A 20,184-nucleotide genomic window follows, 5' to 3' on the forward strand; every position below is an offset into this window, starting at 1 on the left:
CACTTTTGGCAATATCAACCGTGTTAAACACTACGCTTGTCCAAACGAATTGTCCAATGAAATTTGAATATCGGTTAAGACGCTAATTAAAAACGTCAGCGGAAAGTTACGTGTAAATATTAGACGAAACAAGATAATTAAGTACATTGGTGTGGTCGTGCGATTCCTCGTATCGCTGTTAATTAATCTCGGTAAATAGAAGCAATCAGTGATCGTCGATTTTCACAATCGCGGCGTTCGTTCATTTAACGTCGAAACGGCGGTCGCGTCGTATGGACGTTCCGCGAAACGGAATCGATTCCAGCGAAATCAGCGTCGCTCATAAAATTAGTCGGGAACTTCTCATTAAACTCATCGCTCGTTTTCATCGAAGAAAATCTCGTTTTTACGTCCGGCACAGTATCCCAGACTCTAATTAAATCCTCGTCGACGAAAGGGGAAAGAGTGAAGAAAAAGAAAAAAAAAAAATATGAGGAAAAAGGAAACCGCCCGTCCGATTCGCGAACGTCGCGGTTCTCGTTCGTTTGCACGCGAAAAATGAACTTTTCGAGTACGATAACCGGCGTGATACAGCGAGGTCTCGAATTAAAACCATCAATTAATAGTATCGATCGACGAAAGGGATACTAGAACCTCTGTGCGTTATTTTATATTCTATCTTTTTTCGTATTCGTTACTTTTAAAGATACATGGAAGTAAAATATAAGAAGATATTGATACGATATCATAATTAGACTGCGGATTAGTTCAGGTGCTCGTGCATTTATTGAAAAACTTTAAGATGTACAAACGCGCAAAGTTCATACAATATGCAAAATTACATAGAACGTTCAAAGTATAGTAATTACTATAATATTGAGCGGATGAGGCGGATCAGATTCTATTTATTTAGACGCGTTCGTGAGAGCTTTAATTGGCACAAACGTCCGCGGTATAATCATATTAGGTTGTCCGAAAAGTGTCTTTCTTTCGAAAACATGTGTTTTAAGTGCATCTTCATACAAACGTGAAACCAAGTCTGTGAAATGTCGCGGTGTTTAAAACGCGAAACAAATAACATAAAACGAAAAACCTTGTGCGTCTATTATTTCCTCATAAAAGGAAAGAAACTTTTTGGACAACCTAGTATACATTATCCAGTAGGGTGGCTGGCCATCGAAGGTTTTTAGCAAATTATGCTTGTTAGCTTATCGACTTTATCGTATCGCATACTTTTACATTGAAGAATTTGCTTTGAAAAACCGCTACCTTCGATGACTTATTTTTAGCATGGCTTTCATCAAATATATTCTTTAATCATCGTGATGCGCTTCAAGTAGAAAAATTACATATTTCGAAATGTCTATTTCCTTTGTGCCCCTTCGCTTTCATAATTCGCGATAGCTTATCTCCAACATTTTAACCTCATACATGTTTAACACTGACGAACACAAACATATTGAATAATGTCAATATCCTAAATACAGCATTAATTTGGACTTAGTAATAAGTACTATGGTCTATATTACATGTTAGTACTATAAGCACTAATACACAAATACTATATAATTAATATTACATAATATATTACATAGATACTATACAAGTAATATTCCGTAACGATTAAACGTTAAACGCGATATATTTCAATCTATTGGTCTGACGGCAACATACATAGAATATTTATCTTTTCTATGAGATCTCTCCAATGGCACACATACAATATACGCCACGTGTTCGTTACAGTCATTGAAAATTGTTCTTACGAGCCAATTAAACGTGGACAGTTTTGGTAGGAAGTCCGATGATTCTCTGCGCGTCTCACGCTGACTCACGACGTTATGGTCCGCTCAAGGACCATAGTATCCGCCATTCAATCAGACATCACAGCTGATTAGCATTGAAATTCCAAGCCGACGACAGGCTATACTCGATAACGGTATGCACGCGGCCGCGTGTCAGTGTCGATACGCGAAGGGATGGCGAGTCGGACACAGATCAGACAGAGATGCACGAATAGGATGCACGTTGTGGAAAGAGAAAGGCACAGAGACGTCGGTCATAGAATAGAGAGAGAGACAGAGAGACAGAGAGAGAGACGGAGGATTGTCGGATCGTGAGTGCGGCCGAGGATTCCATTGCCTGATTGATATGTGTCAGGCTTGCCGCATGCACCATTGCCTCGCGGCCAATACCCCTCTGGATTGTGCATCACGCGTTATAGTTCCATCGTCGGATCGCGAATCGTATTAAACTCGTCGCGAGCGGATTCGCGTGCGACCAGCCGCGGAGAGGCCGGCCCAAATAAAACACGGAGAAATCGTACCAATTCTGCGATCCTCTGTTCTGTTGCCTTTATGACGCGCGTGTTTTATGCACGTGTTATACGAGATTCAACCAACGGTCGAATGCTTTTCGGATTTGTACATTCTGGTCTTGGCAGTACCGAGGTTTGCGAAACGTTCAGCGAGTAGAATGAGTAATTGCAGGGTTCGGCGGGATAGCGATATGGTTTTTGAATTTTTGTAGATTTTGATCTTACGACTAACGAGGTTGCGGAACGTCCGGTGGGTCGAATAATCAGAAGGTTTGCTGGAACAGCGATACGGTTTCGAATTTCTAGATCCTGGTTTTCAGTATATCGAGGCTGCGATGGATGGAATGATCGGAGGGTTTGCTGTAGTACCGATATGTATTGAAATAGCGATTTTGAATTTGTAGATTTTGGTCCTGCGAATAACGAGGTTTGTGGGACGTTCGACGAATCGAGCGATCGAAGGGTTTGCAGGAAGAGCGACGTGCTTCCGAATTTGTAAATTCCGGCCTTGGGAATATCGAAGTTGCGAAACGTTTGCTGGCTAGAATAATTGAAAGGTTTGGTGGACGAGTGATGTGGTTTTGTATTTGTAGATTCTGGTCTTGGGAATACCGAGCTTGTGAAATACTTGCTGAGTAGAATAATTAAATGGTTTGGTAGAAGAATGGTATCGAACATTTTGGAATGGAACAGTTTGTTCAGGAATAAAATAGTATAATATGTCATAAATACAGTAGCTGTAGAAGGTATTTGTACACCATCGTATTTATCATAGCATTTACAAATACGTAGATGCTGTTAATTGGTGAACTAATTAGGTTCAAACGTGAGGTGGTATGGTGATAGGTGCGTAAGGAACTACTCTTGGTGTTTTTAACGAACAATAGTTTATTTAGAACTAATCAACAATCAGAGTTAACAATTAACAATTACACTTAACAGACAACTGGTAACAACTAACAAATAACGATAGACACCGAGAGATCATTCGACGCGTTGCTATGCAAATAGGACCGAGGAGTTACACATTTAATGGCGTAAGACAGATTGCCTGCCCTTTTTGTTTCGGATCGCGCAGATTCTTCCCTTCGTAGCCCATCGATATCCCCCACTAGCGTGCATTCATTAGATGTGCCGCCAGTGCTGGCACGTGTATGCTCTTCCGAGAATTCGGCGGAAAGAGTGTGAAGATATCGATGGTACATTGGGCACGTCGGTGTTGCGCTTTGGCGGCGTCGCGCTTTGCATCCGGAGCCGTTGAAAAGTTCCGTGGCCCGTGCCGCCACAAACGTATTAAGTTTTGTATATATTGAGATATGTATAATTTTGTGTGCTCGACTAGGTTAAATGCGTAGTAGAAATACTTGTATGTGACTATCAGTGTGTGGAAGTATGTGTGCGCGCGATGTCTTGAAAACAGATTTTTTTTTTTATTTCGTGGACTATTTACAATCAATTCTCGTTGAGAATTTTAAGTAACTTCATTTGGCGTGGTACAATAGCTTGATTTATAATAATTTATATTATGTTGATCCTGGTTGAATCTAATGCTTCAATCTAAAGGGTATTTTCTTTTTAGTCTGCGGATCTGGTCCGTCGTGTCAAGTAGTTGGGTGACTAATGGGTTGTGGTGGTTGTTGACTCTCGTGTTATATCTGCTTCTTGAACTTGTATATTTCTTCTTCGACTGTGGGTATCTTGAGGTCGTGGTGCATTGTCTCGTTGGTGATGTCACGTAAAATAACAAAATAAAAAAAAGGAATTTGAGGTAAAAAATAAAAAAAGAAAACTTTATTTTTTTTCTAACATCAATACACTTTGCAATCTACTTCCGAACTCTAGGCGTGACTTTCTAAGACGGACTCTTATGATTTTACTTTCGATCGGATCCGATTACTTTCTTTTGTCATCCCTCAACATCCCCACCGTCCATGCATTTGCTAGGCGTCCGCGATCGTTGCCACGTGCTCTTTCTTCTAGAACCTTCGGTGGAAGGACCGTTGGGATGTTGATGGTTCATTAGGCACTTCAGCGATATACATTGTCGCCGAGTGCTTTATCTCTATCGTCAGTCCGTCGGATTTGAAGTATGCCGGTCGTGACAGTGACATACCAAGGTGCTTCTATTAAGAATCTTAGTGTTTTTGATTGAGATCGTTGAAGGATTTCTATATGGAAAACAGATGAATGTATATCTTAGAAATCGCTCGTCAAATAAATATATAATTATTCTAATATTAATTGCAAATGTAAATTTAGTGCTCCTATGTCATTATTTCGGCTATTAAGATCCACAATTCTCAACACTATAATTTGGCGATACTTTCGCGTGACTACAAATATTTTGTATTGTGAAAATGAAATGTACGTGGAAGCTGACAGAAAGATTCGTCATTGTGTAAGATTTCTTATGTAGAGGATTCTTTCTTTATGAACTCTTCTATCCCAGACCTCCATCTGAGAGATATGTAAGAATACTTGTTCGTTTCATGGTACAATCATTAAACATTCCTTTTAAGAGTGAAGTTTAGCTATTCTATGTATGAAATGTTTGAAGAATTATTGTTTAAGTATGGTATTCCTGTGAGATAGAGAATATTTCTATTATTTCAAGTGTAGCTGGTATAGTTCAACGTGGAATATGTTACTAAAGAAACTGAATCCCTTTTAACCCACTGTACGTGTCCCTGTTAAAGTTAAAGTAGGACTTCTGTTATGTAACTCTCCCATTCGGACACAATGTTATGTGAATAAGCTGCTATGTTGTATTCCATCTAATCTTAATATTAAAATTGCTAGATAACTCAAAGCGTAATAATACGAATAACAATCTTAAAAAAAGAAAGAAAAAAAATAGATACAGCAAATCATCAAATATTCAATTCTTCAATTCGAAACCGCTTTTAATTTTATTCCAAGCAAAAGTAGTTAGTAGTGTAAAATATTTATGAATTTATCATAATCGTAGTTTTATGTGAATTTGAACGACCAACGAAGAGATTAAATTTTATAAGCTCAAGACGGTAACGATGTTCGTGATTACAATATTATGGTATTTGGTATGTAGCTATGGAAGCGAGATGGTTTAATACACTTACTGGTGCACCAGCTATGGAATACAACATTCACCGCGCGTCCATAATCCTGGTCGAGTGTTGGCTGTCCTCAAATTGAAATTTCAATACTAATCAGTTGTGGTGGTTGATAGGCTGAATGATATGGTCGTTTTCAGATTATTGATCATGTGGTTGCGTCTATACTGTGGTAATGTAAAATTTCATTACGTGTAATTACATGTCTCGATAAGAAATTTTTAAAGCGTTCGTTCTGATAGAGTATCTTCGAATGAACATTCTTCAGATTATTATCTTTCAAATGATACATCACGTAACAAAATCATGTAACGAAAAGAAACACACGCAATCGTTGGAAAATATCTAATCCTTGTTTACCAGTTTATAATCTTCAGCATATCTAACTTCTATTCCAATTCTTTATACAGATAAATTTAATCTGTTCCAATTAGTTACATCTTTTGCAAATTCCTAGACTTGCGATGTTTACGTAAATTCACATTTTTATGAACGTACTTAAAGAAATGAAATTTAAAATAGAATCTTATTTCAGTCTTTAATTATTCTAACGAGTATTTTGTTTTACGTTGTATACATTTTGATATTTCTCGATTTCCTACAAATGTGTCAAAATCTCCAGTCTACGGATTACTCTTCCATAAAGCAAAGTCATTTTCAAACACGTTTATATCATTTTATAATGCTGTCTTCGTAACAAATACACCGTAATCACATTGGTCGTAATATACCTCATTCGATCAAATTTATATTCTTGCGAACGTAATCGAAAAGATGAGACCTAAACAGAAAATTCTTTTACCTACTAGATATTACACCAAGTACTATACTCTACGTACCTGGTATATTTGTTGCATATCACCTGCATTCTCTTCATCTTTACACTTTCTCCTACGTACAAATACATAAAAATCCACGATCCAATTACAACGATCATACGACGGATTAATCGAAAACGATCTATCGAAAGATTCAAAGCTATGAACAGAGATGTCCGCCATGCCGAAAACCGAGGCAGCTAAAAAACTCTACTATTAATACTATACAACGCATGGCTTTTGGCCACAACCTCGTGATCGCTAGCCAATCTGAATCACTCGAAATTCTTGGAAAATTCTATTCTATTATTTAGTTAACTGCTTTGGCCAATTTCGGTCTCGCCGCATTTACTCGAAAACGATATTATTGCACCTTGGCGAAATCTGCTTTGTCAGATCGATCGCTGACGCACCTTAGCCAGGTCAGTAATCTATCTCAGCGATTGCGATGGTCGATCCGTTGCTGCAGAACCGTCCTCGAGCTGGAATTTCAGTGGTGATCAATTACCGCGGCCCGTTACCTAATTGCCAATCCCTGAGAGTGGCTTTTAGCCTACTAACGTAACATTTCCTTTGACAAACGAGTATTTATCTCGCTGGTCAGAGACGATTAAAGGATAACGGTGGTATTCCCGATGAATTTTATTTATCGTCGCGAGACCAGCTTCGCCATATTCAGTTTCTCTTCCCCATCATGACACGTTTATTCCACGAATTCGCCTCTTAAGTCACCTTTAGGACAAATGTGATGTTCCTTCGAATAGTTGCGAGTTAATAAAATTTTAATTATTATATAATTTAATCGGGCGTCTTGAACTTGCACGAAAAATTGAATATTTTCTTGTCTTCCTTTTGATTTATTATTCGCGTTATTGATCGTTAAGGTTCGTTTAGTTATGTTTGTCAAATCAGTGGAAATGATAGGTATCAAGGGTTTAATTCCTTAGATTACTTTATCCATGAACAATTGTAATAAATATTATACTTTGCATGTTTTGCATATTTCTGTATTTTTGTATATACATTTTAATAAATGAAACTCCGCAGTCTAATCGTATTGAAAAACAATTCCTGTCTTCACCGAAAAGGATGGATTATATTTACTGGAAGAAAGGAAAATGTGTGATAAGTAGAATCAGTGTGAGAGAATATGTCATCGTACGAAAGTTGTAAGAACGATGAGTTTAACCGTTTAATGCTGCATACTTCTAACCAGATTTTCGCGTATTGTATCTGTAAAAAGAACGAACAGTTTTATATTGCTTTTGTAGCTACAAGACGTACTTATCTATTCAAATTTATTACTCTGTAATTTTTCATTATCTGATTCATTTTACATTGAAAATATAATAATATAACGATGACAATAATTTATTTGTACTTTAGGCCTATAGTCTATTCGAAAGAAATTGTCGCATTCTTATTCCTATTTCCCAGTTACATTGATCTCTTTGTCACTTGATATCGCTATTTTATTCAACGTCGAAAATATTCAATGAAATTTCTTCGAAGAAGAATTTTCCGCTTGCTATGGTAGGAATGTTCGGTCTTATAAAAGATACATTTTTTAAGTATCATGCTCTCAGATAGTGTCACCTGTGTTCTCGCAACGTTATGTGTCATGGCAGGAAATTTAGGTTACAAGGAGCTAAGTAACATTTATTATTAAGCGACGTTTCGTCTTGCCGCATCTATGGCCATCGTATTTCTCGTCTTGAACGCGAACCAAAGTGGAAGTGTCCAAGTAGTTTAGGGGAACGAGCTAAGCTGAACTTCGTTTAAATATTCAAAGCAAGTCGAATATCATGAATTTCGAAATAGTTTGATTATTCAGAGGCGCCTGGAAAGAGTCTAATCTTTTCGAATAACTTTGTATTCAAGTTGCTACGATCGTAACAATGATCGAAATTCATTGCGAATGTTTGTAAAAAGAACGAACTTGTGGTATATCGAACTACCATTTTAATTTATTTATTTCTATTTCTATTTGTTACTCCCTTAGGGTTTCGCAGTTTCTAACATTTTCAAGCAAAAATAGCTTTATTCCCATTTTCGTCATTACTTGCAAGCTTTTCTATGAATTGCTTTTTAATATTTCTATAAGATTCTACATTCGATTTTTCACTAGGATATCGCCGTACCAATAAATCATTAACTCGCTGCGAATTTCCAAGCGACTCGAAATGATTCGAGCGAGTCGTCGGAATCGAACCAACTTGGACGATTACAACGAGACAATTCGATGTTTTCGAAATGCTCAGATCGAATTTCAAGTACAACGACGTGTAATTTGCGAATACGGTCGAATACACTTGAAAAGACGATTTTTACGCGGCTTGAGTTCCAAATGCTTGAATATTCCAAGTACTTGCGTAGATACTAAGCCAAGGACCTTCCCGTGGCATGATACCATCAAATCCTGATGGGCTACATTCTTGTCTGGTGTGCAGATACCCGAGAGAGAAACACTTGGCTCCGATATCTCTATTGGACTGGTTTCTGCGTGCACTTCAAAGTGAATAAATTGCGCAACCGTGATCTCGATACCGGTGGATCTTGTTAAGTCGTATAATTACGACGAATAAATTCAATATGATCGAGCGAAACGGATGCTTCGTCTCGATTTCCAGCTCACCAACGATAAGCAAAAGTATGTTCTTCCTATTCAGATACGAAGATTATCTTGCCTCGTTTATATGTGAAGTGTTTAATCTTGCAACTATCATGAAAAGATTGTTTATATAAGTAAAGAGCATGGATTATATGAAGGAATATTTATTGGCAAATGAAAGAGGATTGAAGTGAAGAATATCGAATAAGGAAATATTTCTTGACTAAAGAATTGGTCGAATGGAAAGCATGGTTTGTATGAATAGTACGAAAGAATTGAATATCGATCGAAGAATAGCAATGTATATTGAATCAACAAAATAATGTACTTATATTGTGTGCTAACTACTCTTCTTGGATTAAAATTCCTGTCTGCAATAATTTTAAACAGTCGAGAAAATTGAAGTTCTTGTAGCTATCATGGAAAGAGTGTTTATATAAGTAAAGAGTATGGATTATATGAAGGAATATTTATTGGCAAATGAAAGAGGATTGAAGTGAAGAATATCGAATAAGGAAATATTTCTTGACTAAAGAATTGGCCGAATGGAAAGTTTGGATTGTATGAATAATATGGAAAAATTGAATATCGATCGAAGAATACCAATGTATATCGAATCAACAAAATAATGTACTTATATTGTACGCTAACTACTCTTCTTGGATTAAAATTCCTATTTGCAATAATTTTAAACAGCCGAGAAAACTGAAGTTTCTGTTATTTCTTTGTGTCATCCTTTATTTTCTCGTCTTTCGATCAAAAATATTGAATCATTATTTCGTAATCATCCTGTATGACGATAACTTTACTGAAAAGGCGCAAAATGCGAGAGGAGCTGAAATGTTCAGAAGCTGAAATTTTAAATATGAAGAGTACAATCTAAAGAAAATTTATAAAACAACCATCATCCGAATGTCAATTTTACGAGTCATCAACGACCATACATTCCTCTGGACTGTCCTAAATTTTCTCTTGAAAGAAATTAATTGCAACATGGAAGCCGATATGAAGTTTAACCCGAATGATTTTGAAAGTTTTCGTAACGCGATTGACCTTTTATCAGACGGATAAACCTACTCGATTCCGTGTAACTAAATATCGTTTGCTCTTGTAAACGTGTAATCGTGTATTTATGTCGATGGCCACTAACGATTTTATTATTAATAGGATCATTTTATACTAAACTGGTAAAGAAATAAATAAAAGCAAAGTTTTTGTCGAAGAATCAGATTCAAAGAAATCTTTGAACGTGGAGAGTATAAATTTGAAAAAAAATTTCGAACATAGAATATATAATCGAATATAAAGAATTCTTATCGAAGAGTTAGATTCAGAGGAAACGTCGAGTGTAGAGAATTTAGTTTGAAAGGAATTTCGAACATAGAATATATAATCGAATATAAAGAATTCTTATCGAAGAATTATATTCAAAGGAGACTTTGGAATTTGGTTCTTGGAAGGAAACTTTGATCTAGAAAGGATTTTCAACGTAGAATGATATAATTGAACGTAAAAAAAATACATTTCTGGAAATATTACGTCACTCTGCATGTTTTTGGTTCCGGCACAACACTTTCTCCATGTATAGACGTATTTCATCAGACCTTTCAGTCGGGACCCCTCGTTTCAAGCCCCCGCTTATGGTCAGAGCTTTGAAACACACGACACAAAGACACGCGCTTGAAAAAAAAAAAATCACAAAAGGAGGCAGCCCCTCCTGAACGTTAACGTGCTTTCAAAGTGTGCGAGCATGATACACATTCTCTCCTATGGAGAGGAAAGTCGCGTATCGAAAATCTATCGCTTCAATAAAACGCGTTTTAAACGCTCGGCGTATGCAAGGCAGGTTATGAAAAAAGATCCTGAATTTTCACAGCAAAATTATTATTCGTTGTATATATATGCGATATTATTTGTTCGTTAATTAAAATCGCCGGGTTATAGTTTATCTATTAAAACAGTGATTGAAGATCGAGTTATAGAAGAAATGGTGGCAAGTTAATACATTTTTCTGTTTCCAATTTTGGTCAGTCTTGTTCGAGTTAATTATAGTATTTCAGTAAAAAAAAAGGTCAGTAAAAACAGTAATTGAAGATCGAATAATAGGAGAAATGGTGGCAGGTTGATACATTTTTTTGATTTCCAATTTTAGCCATTCTTGTTCGAGTTAAGTATGGTATTACAATAAAAAAAGTAATTAAATAATGCGTCGCTTTTGGAGACACGAGGCAACTTTATGAACAAAATTTCGTATAGGGAAGACTATAATCTTATGCTAAACAACTTTTGTTAATAAAGTTTTTGCATATCTTCAAAAACAACAGAGACACTCGAGTGCTATGGTAATTCTTAATCGAAAATGAGAGTGTGAAAGATGAAAGTTCGACGATGTTAGGTAAGTGATTCACGTTGTTGAAAATTGTTCAGCCCGTTGCGACTGAAATTTATCTTATCTTGAATAGTTCGAAGAAATTTAGTAACGTGGGTGGTTACAAATGGCCATTGCGACCATCCACGTATTAAAGTTCGATAAACTCCATAATGTAGCGACCATCTTTCTTCGCGTGGAATTTCATTTCGAAGAAACGAAAAAGTCGACAGTTTCCGGGCCGATACTTTAAATAGAAAACGCGGTTTCTCGTTTTATAGCCGTGGAAAATGTTAAGCGGAGAAGGTGGCGGGCTGTCCCCGTGGCGCAAGTGGCACGAAACTCGCGAGAAACTTTGAATTCGCAATTTACCCTCCAAAGAGACTAAATTCGCATGCTCCGAAACGAATTCGAACTTGTAACGGGAAAGATTTGCCGTGCAAACAAAATTACCAACTACTGCGAGGTGTCGGTGATCGCGTGGATGCCTGTGTCGAGTTTTCTGTTGATTTTTCCTCGGATCTCCTTCGCCGGCTAACAACCACGTGAATTTTTCTCGCATAACATCTATGTTTAACCCTTTGCTTGAAAATTTTCTCGTTCAAAGTTGAGTATTATATTTGATGCGAGTAGATTGAATCGATATATCTATCGTACGTGTTTCGATATGATTATTCACGTTTGATTCCATCCGCAAACAAGCGATATTGATGTGTCGTAGGGCAGGAAATTTCCAATTTTTTTCCGATTTCTGATAAATTTATTAAATTGATTTATAAAACGACATATCTGCAAACCGAGATAGTATAAATACGGATAAAAATAGTATCGGTTTATTCATCGTGTATTTTCGTTTCATTATGTATCAGTGATTATTGGACACCCTATGTATAAATTCTCATAGGCATATTGCAATTTAAATTGGAATACGATGCTATCTGATCAAATTTCGACAATGAAGCAAAGTTGTACGTAAATGAATTTTACGAATCACAAATCCAACGATCCTTTTGTTCGTCGTGAAATCGTCGAAACCGAGAGGATGAGATTTATCTGTGCAAGGAAAGTGTAGAAGCGACGAAATTTATTTCTTATTAATTTAGATACTGATATTATCGAGTGACAAATTATTTTCAGTTCAACTGAAAAACAGTACTAACGAATGGATTTTACTTCGAAGAATAAATAAATAAAAATAATGAGGTACAATAGAAACAAGTAGAATGAAATTAAAAATTGTATCAGGTAGAAATTAACACGAATACAGTACGTACATATTTTTATAATCTTGCACGTTTCAGTCTGGGAAATGAGATCTTAACAAGGCGCGAAGAACTCGCGGCAAAAGCCGCTATTTAAAGGGAGACTACGTTTAATTCACTCGAAAATGTCTGTCATTTAGCAGCAGGAAACTAGGAAACAGACACCGGTTCTCTATCTCGAGAGCTCGTGAAACTTTCTTCCCCAACTGAGTTCCTTCACTTTCAAACTTTTCCCTCCCACGCTTTTTCCCGATGACTAATAACCGAGATTTTTTCGATTGTTTACGAGCTAAACGTGCACCAACTTTTCCTTAATCATGTAGATTAATTATTCATCATAATTAAAGAACTTGCCTGTTCCCGGCGAAAATTTATCTTTCGTTGTGTTATCTGCGTTTTCTGTTTACGTTACAGCCAAAGTTCTTTGGAAAATTGAAGTTGCTGTTCGAGATTAAAATTTCTGAAGCAAAGAGGAGAAATGAACACGTTGCAGAAAGCTGCTTGTACGATATTGAATAAAATGTTGTTGCTCGTAAGCAAACGTTTCAGAATGTTTCGGATTTTATCGATCTTATTAATATTATTTATTGAAATCTGTATTTTCATATGGATTTTACGTCCACGTGTTTATTTATCGTATCATATAATTCGACGGATATTACGTTCGTAATAATTCGACAATATATTACTTGATATTTCTGCGAGTAATTACTACAATTTTTCGAGTTCTAGATTTTATATTTGTCAATTTTATAAAATGTAGTTCGATTGTTATTCAGAAAAAGGAACTAGGTGCGTCGCTTTATTCTCTATTTCTGGAAATACTGCTTTTTAAAGTACAGCTAGCAATATTTTCCGCGTTGCTTTATCTTTCCACATATTTTCGCTCTTTTCTTCGAGACGATTCTTCTTCAACGAAAGTGATTCTCATAGTCTCCCCAGTCTCGAGGTGGAATTCCTACGCGATTCAGTCTGAAAATCGCCGAAAATATCGCGTACAAAGTTGCCACGTTCTAGGAGTACGACAGACGAATTTATGACAAGTTTCGCGTGCGATCAAACTTTGTTCTCTAACTTTCAGGGAAAGGATCAGATAGGTTCGGCGAAATACTTGAAAAAAAAAAATTCGTAAAGAAATTGCGATATTTTTTCGTATATTTTATTCGATGAATTATTTAATTACGCGTTTATTACCGTGAAGATCTTTAAAAACCGACAAAAGTGCCTAATTGTAAGAAATTTTTCGAAACGATACTTCAGATCTATTGGAACAGAATCTGTTCTTTCCTCTTTTTTTTTTTTGCTTTCAATTTCCCAAGCATCCTATTTCAAAAAGTTTCGTAATCTTCGCGAAAGACAATACTTCAAATTCACGGGAAAATTCATTTCTACTAAAAAAATCAATTCTCAACAGAGATCCTAATATTTCTTACGCCTTTGAACATTTCCATCCGCTTCTTTAAAATATCGAACTTCTTTAATATAATCGAAAGTATAAGAAGCAATGGTTGCAATTCCAATAACTTTGGCATCGTTTCAATAATCCTAAAATGGTCTAATAATTTTCACAAGAATCGCTTTTCAACACGCTCTAAACATATCAAAAATCATTTGCAAATATCCGAAGAACCGCAATATTGAAGAGTATTCTTCGTTCTCGACATCTCGGTGAAATTGAAATTTTAATAAATCCAATAATTTTCAAATATTCCAACAATTCTTAAATATTCGTCGAAACAAACGAAGAATCATTTCCATATATCCAAAGCAGACCGATTCAAACAAGCTCGTCGTCCCGAACAGTTTAAAAAGCGATAGCCAGGGTCTTGCGGAAGGACATTTCGTTTCGGCGACGTGGAATCGCAATATAAATCCGGAGAAGCTCCGGCGAATTCAAATGTACACCGACTTCCTGTGACATCTTGCCGCGTAAATATCCTCGGGCGTCCCGATCGCATTTTACCGTGCTCGCCCCTTCGAATAAAAATTGCCGGCTCTGGAAGCGGCCGGTCGCCACCCCATCCAGACTCTCGATTATCTCTCGCTGGATTTTTACACGCGCCTGGCAACGTTCGATCGCTTCGTTCGTTGCATATGATTTGTCGTCCACCTGCTGTCACGCCGTTGGAAAAATCGGCAGACCTGTAACAGCAACGAGCCTTGGGATACGTTGCAACGTGATTTGCGACGCGTTTCTCATTTCCTCCCTCGCCTGTTCTTCCAAAGATTTTAGATGCAAAGTTTCGTCTGTTCCTTGCGTATACAGGGTGGTCCGTAATTAAGGGAAAGATTGGGTTTTGTAGATTGAAAAAATATGTCGAAGACACGGAGTAAAATTTGTTCACATGACGCCTAGTTTCTGGGGGCGGACAGCTACGCTCGTTAAGGCCCAGAATTAAAGACGACGAGTCGCGAGTTCGAATCTTCGGCATGGACGTTTTGAAAAAAGGAACGGAAAAACCAAAATTTCTCTTACAAGTAATATACAACAGGCAAGCGGCAGCGCCCCTCTCTTGCGTGTGCCTGGTTTCTGAGGAAATCCAGTTGGAAAATTGATCAAGTATACTTCAACTATAAAAGCTGAGATACGAGCAAATAATTAGCAGAAGGTTATTGTACGTGCGAAAATAAGCGAAGATCGTGAGATGGAATTTTTCCTATCGAAGCCTCGTTTTCAAGAAAAAAGTAAAGTTTGAACGTGTTTGGTTAAGAGCTGGTTTGGTACAAGAGAAATACGACGCTGGGAGTTTCGTGGGAAGAATTTTTATAAACTTCAATTGTATTCGACGAGAATGATTAATAGATACAATGTATCGTTACCTACATATTGATAATTAGCGACTTAGTAAATGTTTAGGTTGAAACATATGTAACTAATAATTAGTATACTGTACGATTATTGCGGTTATGCAAAATGTACGTGTTACGTAGTTTGATATGTTTTTGTTCAAAATTACCTCTGATATTGATCGACACTCGTCTAGATTATGTTAATTAGCGTCAAATAGATGTCAGAAATGTGACATTAATTATATCTGAAAAAGGAAACGAACATATTATTCGTTCCTTGCTGATGAAGATTGAAATATCAATCTTCATAGATATTTTGACTTCCTCTAGCAACAAATATTCGTTGAAGTTAAATACGCTCAACGAGACCGGTGTTTAACGAAGGAAAGAAAAGAAAAATCGTGCTCAAATTTATTTTCACGGTGAAACTACAATTTCTCTATTCGATATATATTTTTTTTACATCATTCCACGTTTATCTGAGTGCGTTAAAGAGTCCGAGGTCCGTGGAACTCTTCATTTCCGGCGATGTTCGACAGAAAAACAATCTTCCGTGCCCCTCGAGACTTTCTCGTATTCTCTGAATTTTACGACCAACTAATGGCCATCGTTATTTCTTCTCATTTTTCACCTCGGAAAATCACCAAATAATACAAATACCCCGTACCACGTACTATATACAGTCGGAAATAAAAATAAATGAACAGGTAACGAAAGTAGAGATACCAATGAAACGTAGTCGAACTAGCATGACCCACTTTGCCAAATGATCGTACATCTAAGAATATTGAAAATAGTTCGCATGAACGTACGCTGTATTTGTCTTCGTTTATGAGATATGTACAAATAGCGCAAATAGAGCGTAAATAGATCGATCGGAAACGTTGAAATTCTAAGGTTCGGAATCGAAGAAGCTTCCCAACAAACTTGGGAAACACCGACAACTATACAGAGCGTAACCGGGTTGCCTTGAAATGCAAAATGATCATTTGGAGCATCTTCTGTAATTGTATTTAGATAACACAAAGTCAGAACAGCAACTTGGTTACATCTCGTAAACGCAAGCAGCCGGACCACGTGTCTATATGAAGCTTTTTCGTCGTTTTTAAATCTACAATCATCTGCTGAAATGGGTTTCGTATATTTTTACAGTATACTATACAGTATATATAAATTGTTTAATAAATAATCGAAGACAATGTTGACTTTTTTGCGTAAACAAGACGTACATTTAACGAAACTTGATCGATATTTATATTTAACTATCACCTGCCTGCTCATTTTTGTTCCGGAGCGTATCTATGTGTATAGATGGTGTCATCTAAACCAACATTCTCCCTTGTAGTTTTCGTTGATGAAAATTTCGCTGGACAGGTGAATTTTTCGGCTCTTGGTACTTCGTCGGATTTGAGATCCTCGGCCATCCTGTTCCACCCCCTTGATTCCTCGAGTAATCTCAGTAATTCCCGAACAATTCCGTCTGGCCTGCCGTGTCTTTATTCCATCGCTGTCCAATTCCTTTTCTCCCTGAAACAATTCTTTGACTGCCGGCTCGAATGAATGAAGGATTTCAACAACCAGGTCCCTTCGAGCACGCTTTGTGCAGCATGGCATTAGGAAGCTGCATCCAGTCACTTTGAAATAATTGGCGCAAGTTTAATTAATCGCGTTCTGTCGCCGTACTTTTACGTAAGTGATCGTGGTAAGACGAGGACAAGAGTTGGCTGATGCGATTTCCAACTTTATTGGATATGCATATTTTGTGCGATTTACAACGAAGATCGGATTTGTGCGTTATTTAACCTTTTCGCTACCATGCGTCACACACGTGTGACGCACTAGTTGCTTTCCACAGCTGCTGCCAAACGTCACACGCACGTGACGCATTCTAAAAGCCGCTTCGATTGCCTGCTAACCATTTTCTATCGTTATACGTGTAACAATATGTGCCATATTATGCAACACGTGGAAGATTTGATACTTGAGCCACCGTGAACAGCCAGCTTTTTCTTAAGGAAGGGTTACGACGTAATTAAGCATCGAGCGATAAAATAACGCATAATGCGTAAATAATCTACATATTATTTTGTTAAATTAAATGGTAAATTAAAGTTCAAATATATCGTGTGTCGAAGTATATTAGAGTTTAAATATACTATACGACCCAATATTGTGTGAACCCTTTGAGTTCGGCCAACGTGTATATTATACGTTCTGTATATTTTATCGAATTTTGACGCCGTACATACGATACGTTCTGTATATTTTAGTTTTATTCATCTTGTTGCTATTAGTTGTTTATTTTATTTATCTGTTATTAGTTGTTATTGTATATTTATCTATGAAATGCGCTGGGGCAATTCGGCGTTGGTCCCGATACTGGAACTGCGCACTAATTGCTAGGTTCTTAATTGTATCGAAAATTAATCAACATGGAAATGGAAAAATTGTTGTTGAAAATTTGTCTTTTTGCCGAAATTTCCCAGTGGGTTAACGTTCGCCAACAAAAAGTATACATAACGCGAGAAGAATATCGTCACGTCCATTAGACTCACGTTGAGCAAATACAGTTCGGCAATGATATGTTGCATAATTATTTGAAAAGTGACCAAAGGAACGAGAAACTCGCTCAACAGCGCATCATCTCGAGGCGAGAATAGAGTGGCGATGATGGCGCTATGCGGCGTCTCGCGCGTAAATCTTGCGTTTGAGGAACCGGAAGCGTCGTCGGTGGTCTTGCAATTTTGAATCAAACTCGCCCACTGCCAAATGCCGTTTATTGATTGTGCCAAATTCCACGCGCGTGCGTGCCCCTCTCACCTCCCCCCGCCTTTGTTTCGGGGCTTTTTGATGCGCGCGTAAATCGTCGTCTGGTTTTGCATTGCCAAATCCTTGATATTCTACCGACGATGATGAAATTCATTTTGCATATCCTACGTCATACTTACATTTTCGTGGGATCAACCTTTTCCCCTATTTATTTCTCTCTTATTTATTATTGAATAATTACTAGATTATGGATATTTACGCATTTCTGGACAATGTTCGGCACGTGTTAGAATTTCAAAGGAAACGACGACTTCTTAAGCAAATAGATATTTCATGCATTGAGAAGAAATTGAGAAGTGCAAACTGTAATACGAATATTAACGAAGAAACATATAAAATGTTGAAGGTTCTTTCTATTAATATTTGGCAGGAAAAATAATTCTCCATGGAGATTTTACTTTCTCGATTGTATTCTGGAAAACGTGAATGTTTATAAAAGTCAGCAGTCTAACGATAATACTCTTATTCGTCGAAAAATTTACGAAAAAGTTTGTCTCTTTCGAAGACGATGCTGCAAACTTTTGAGTGACAGTCCATAGTATGCGAAAATCTAGAAAATGTCAAAAGTAAAACACTAGTGACAACATTTAATAATATTTCCTCTCCTTAAGTTATAGAGATAAAAATTTGTATCTTCGTAATGGTCCACTGTCCGGATAAATTCTCGCATCTCTGAATTTTCCAATTTTGATGTTGATTAACGCCATAAAAATATATATATCAAACCTATATTTAATTTGTACGTCAAATCGCTTAAAAACACTTTTCTTTTTTTTTTCTTTTTCCAACACGTTATAAACTTCCGTGTATTTTATTTTTCAAGATTTTTGATTCAGCAAAGAGCTGTCCTCGTCCACGCTCGGACTTGCGGGAATTTTTTGGCAAGCGGAACAGAAATCGTCAGATTAAACACACGTGGTGTTTTTTCAGCGAATTGAAATTCGTTAGTCGAGATTCGAGCTGTTTCGCGTTTATTGTCGATCGAATTCCCATTCTTTTTTTCGTTCTTTCCTTTTCAGCCCCGTGCCCCGCGCCCGCCGGATTATCGAAACGGTTGTTACCGCGAGAGAAAACTCGATAACTTCGATTTCCTGTTCGATCTAAAACGAGCCACGTTTACCACCAAGTTGCTCTCCCGCGAAATTTCCTGTTCAATTTCGTATCGACGCTTTCGCCAAACTATTGTTTTCCCCCGCTCTTTTTTCCTTTTCTGTCTTCCCCGTTTATCCTTTTCTCTATTTCTCCTCGTTTTTTACTTCAATTTCTCTCTTTCTTTTCTTCATTCGAATCACGAAACACAAAAACGAATTGTTGGAAAACTAAAGTAAACAATGTCGCGAAAAGAACAAACCAGACGCGTGGAAACGCGGCACTTTTTCACAAAGAAACCTGACGAAAATGTTTACCGACTGAGAGCCTGCAGTTCCGCTCTTTTTGTTCGTTAAAGCGATTAGGTTTCTGGGCAACGTGTACTTCGTTAGCCAAAATAAGGAATTAAAGGGCATGCGAAAGGAGGACGATTCTCTCTCCGCTGTATAACGTCGAATGCAATCTTTTCGAACGCATGTTTGAATCTCTTTCGTGAGTTAAAAATTATGAGAAGACAGTTAAAGTACAATTTTAATTAAATATTTCAGACTTTTGAAAGGAAAAAGATGTCGAGGTAATTCAAAAAAATTAGTAGAGTATCGATATTGAAACCTGGAAGAATTTCTCAGACAAACAGCGTGCAGAATAAAAGTATTTTAAAAATGAGAAGAAATAAACGAAATGTTTCTACTGGAAATAGATAGATACGTGATTATGTAAATTAATATGGTTTGACTACTTTTTTACAAAAATTAGTACAACTTTTCCCTTTTCTTCTTTCAGATATCTTTGTCGTACAAGAAGAATATCGAGTTATCCTGGTAAGTGTTTTATCGCAATTGAAAATTCATACGTAATGGCTTTTTTATTTTTCCTGAACAAAAATGCCACATACCGTCGAATTTTTCCACGTAACGTACATCTTCATTCGTAAATATTTATATCAATAATACATTAAGATCTTAAGTGGATCTTCTTCTTTAAATTCTTCAACTTCTCGTCGAATGAAAGTGACTCGGTTCTCCAAAA

At 36.9% G+C, this 20,184-nt stretch overlaps 1 protein-coding gene across 1 annotated transcript in view; it reads left to right on the forward strand.

Moving 5' to 3' along the window:
• LOC117205792 (poly(rC)-binding protein 3) overlaps positions 1-20,184 on the forward strand; it is a 179,481-nt gene that overhangs the window by 31,685 nt on the left and 127,612 nt on the right. The window contains exon 2 of the mRNA XM_033444530.1: positions 19,939-19,976. The gene's annotated coding sequence lies outside the window, so the exon portion shown is untranslated. The remainder of the gene's footprint in view (positions 1-19,938; positions 19,977-20,184) is intronic.

This window comes from Bombus bifarius, unplaced genomic scaffold (genome assembly GCF_011952205.1).
Source record: "Bombus bifarius isolate JDL3187 unplaced genomic scaffold, Bbif_JDL3187 scf7180000007992, whole genome shotgun sequence".
NCBI lineage: Eukaryota > Metazoa > Arthropoda > Insecta > Hymenoptera > Apidae > Bombus > Bombus bifarius.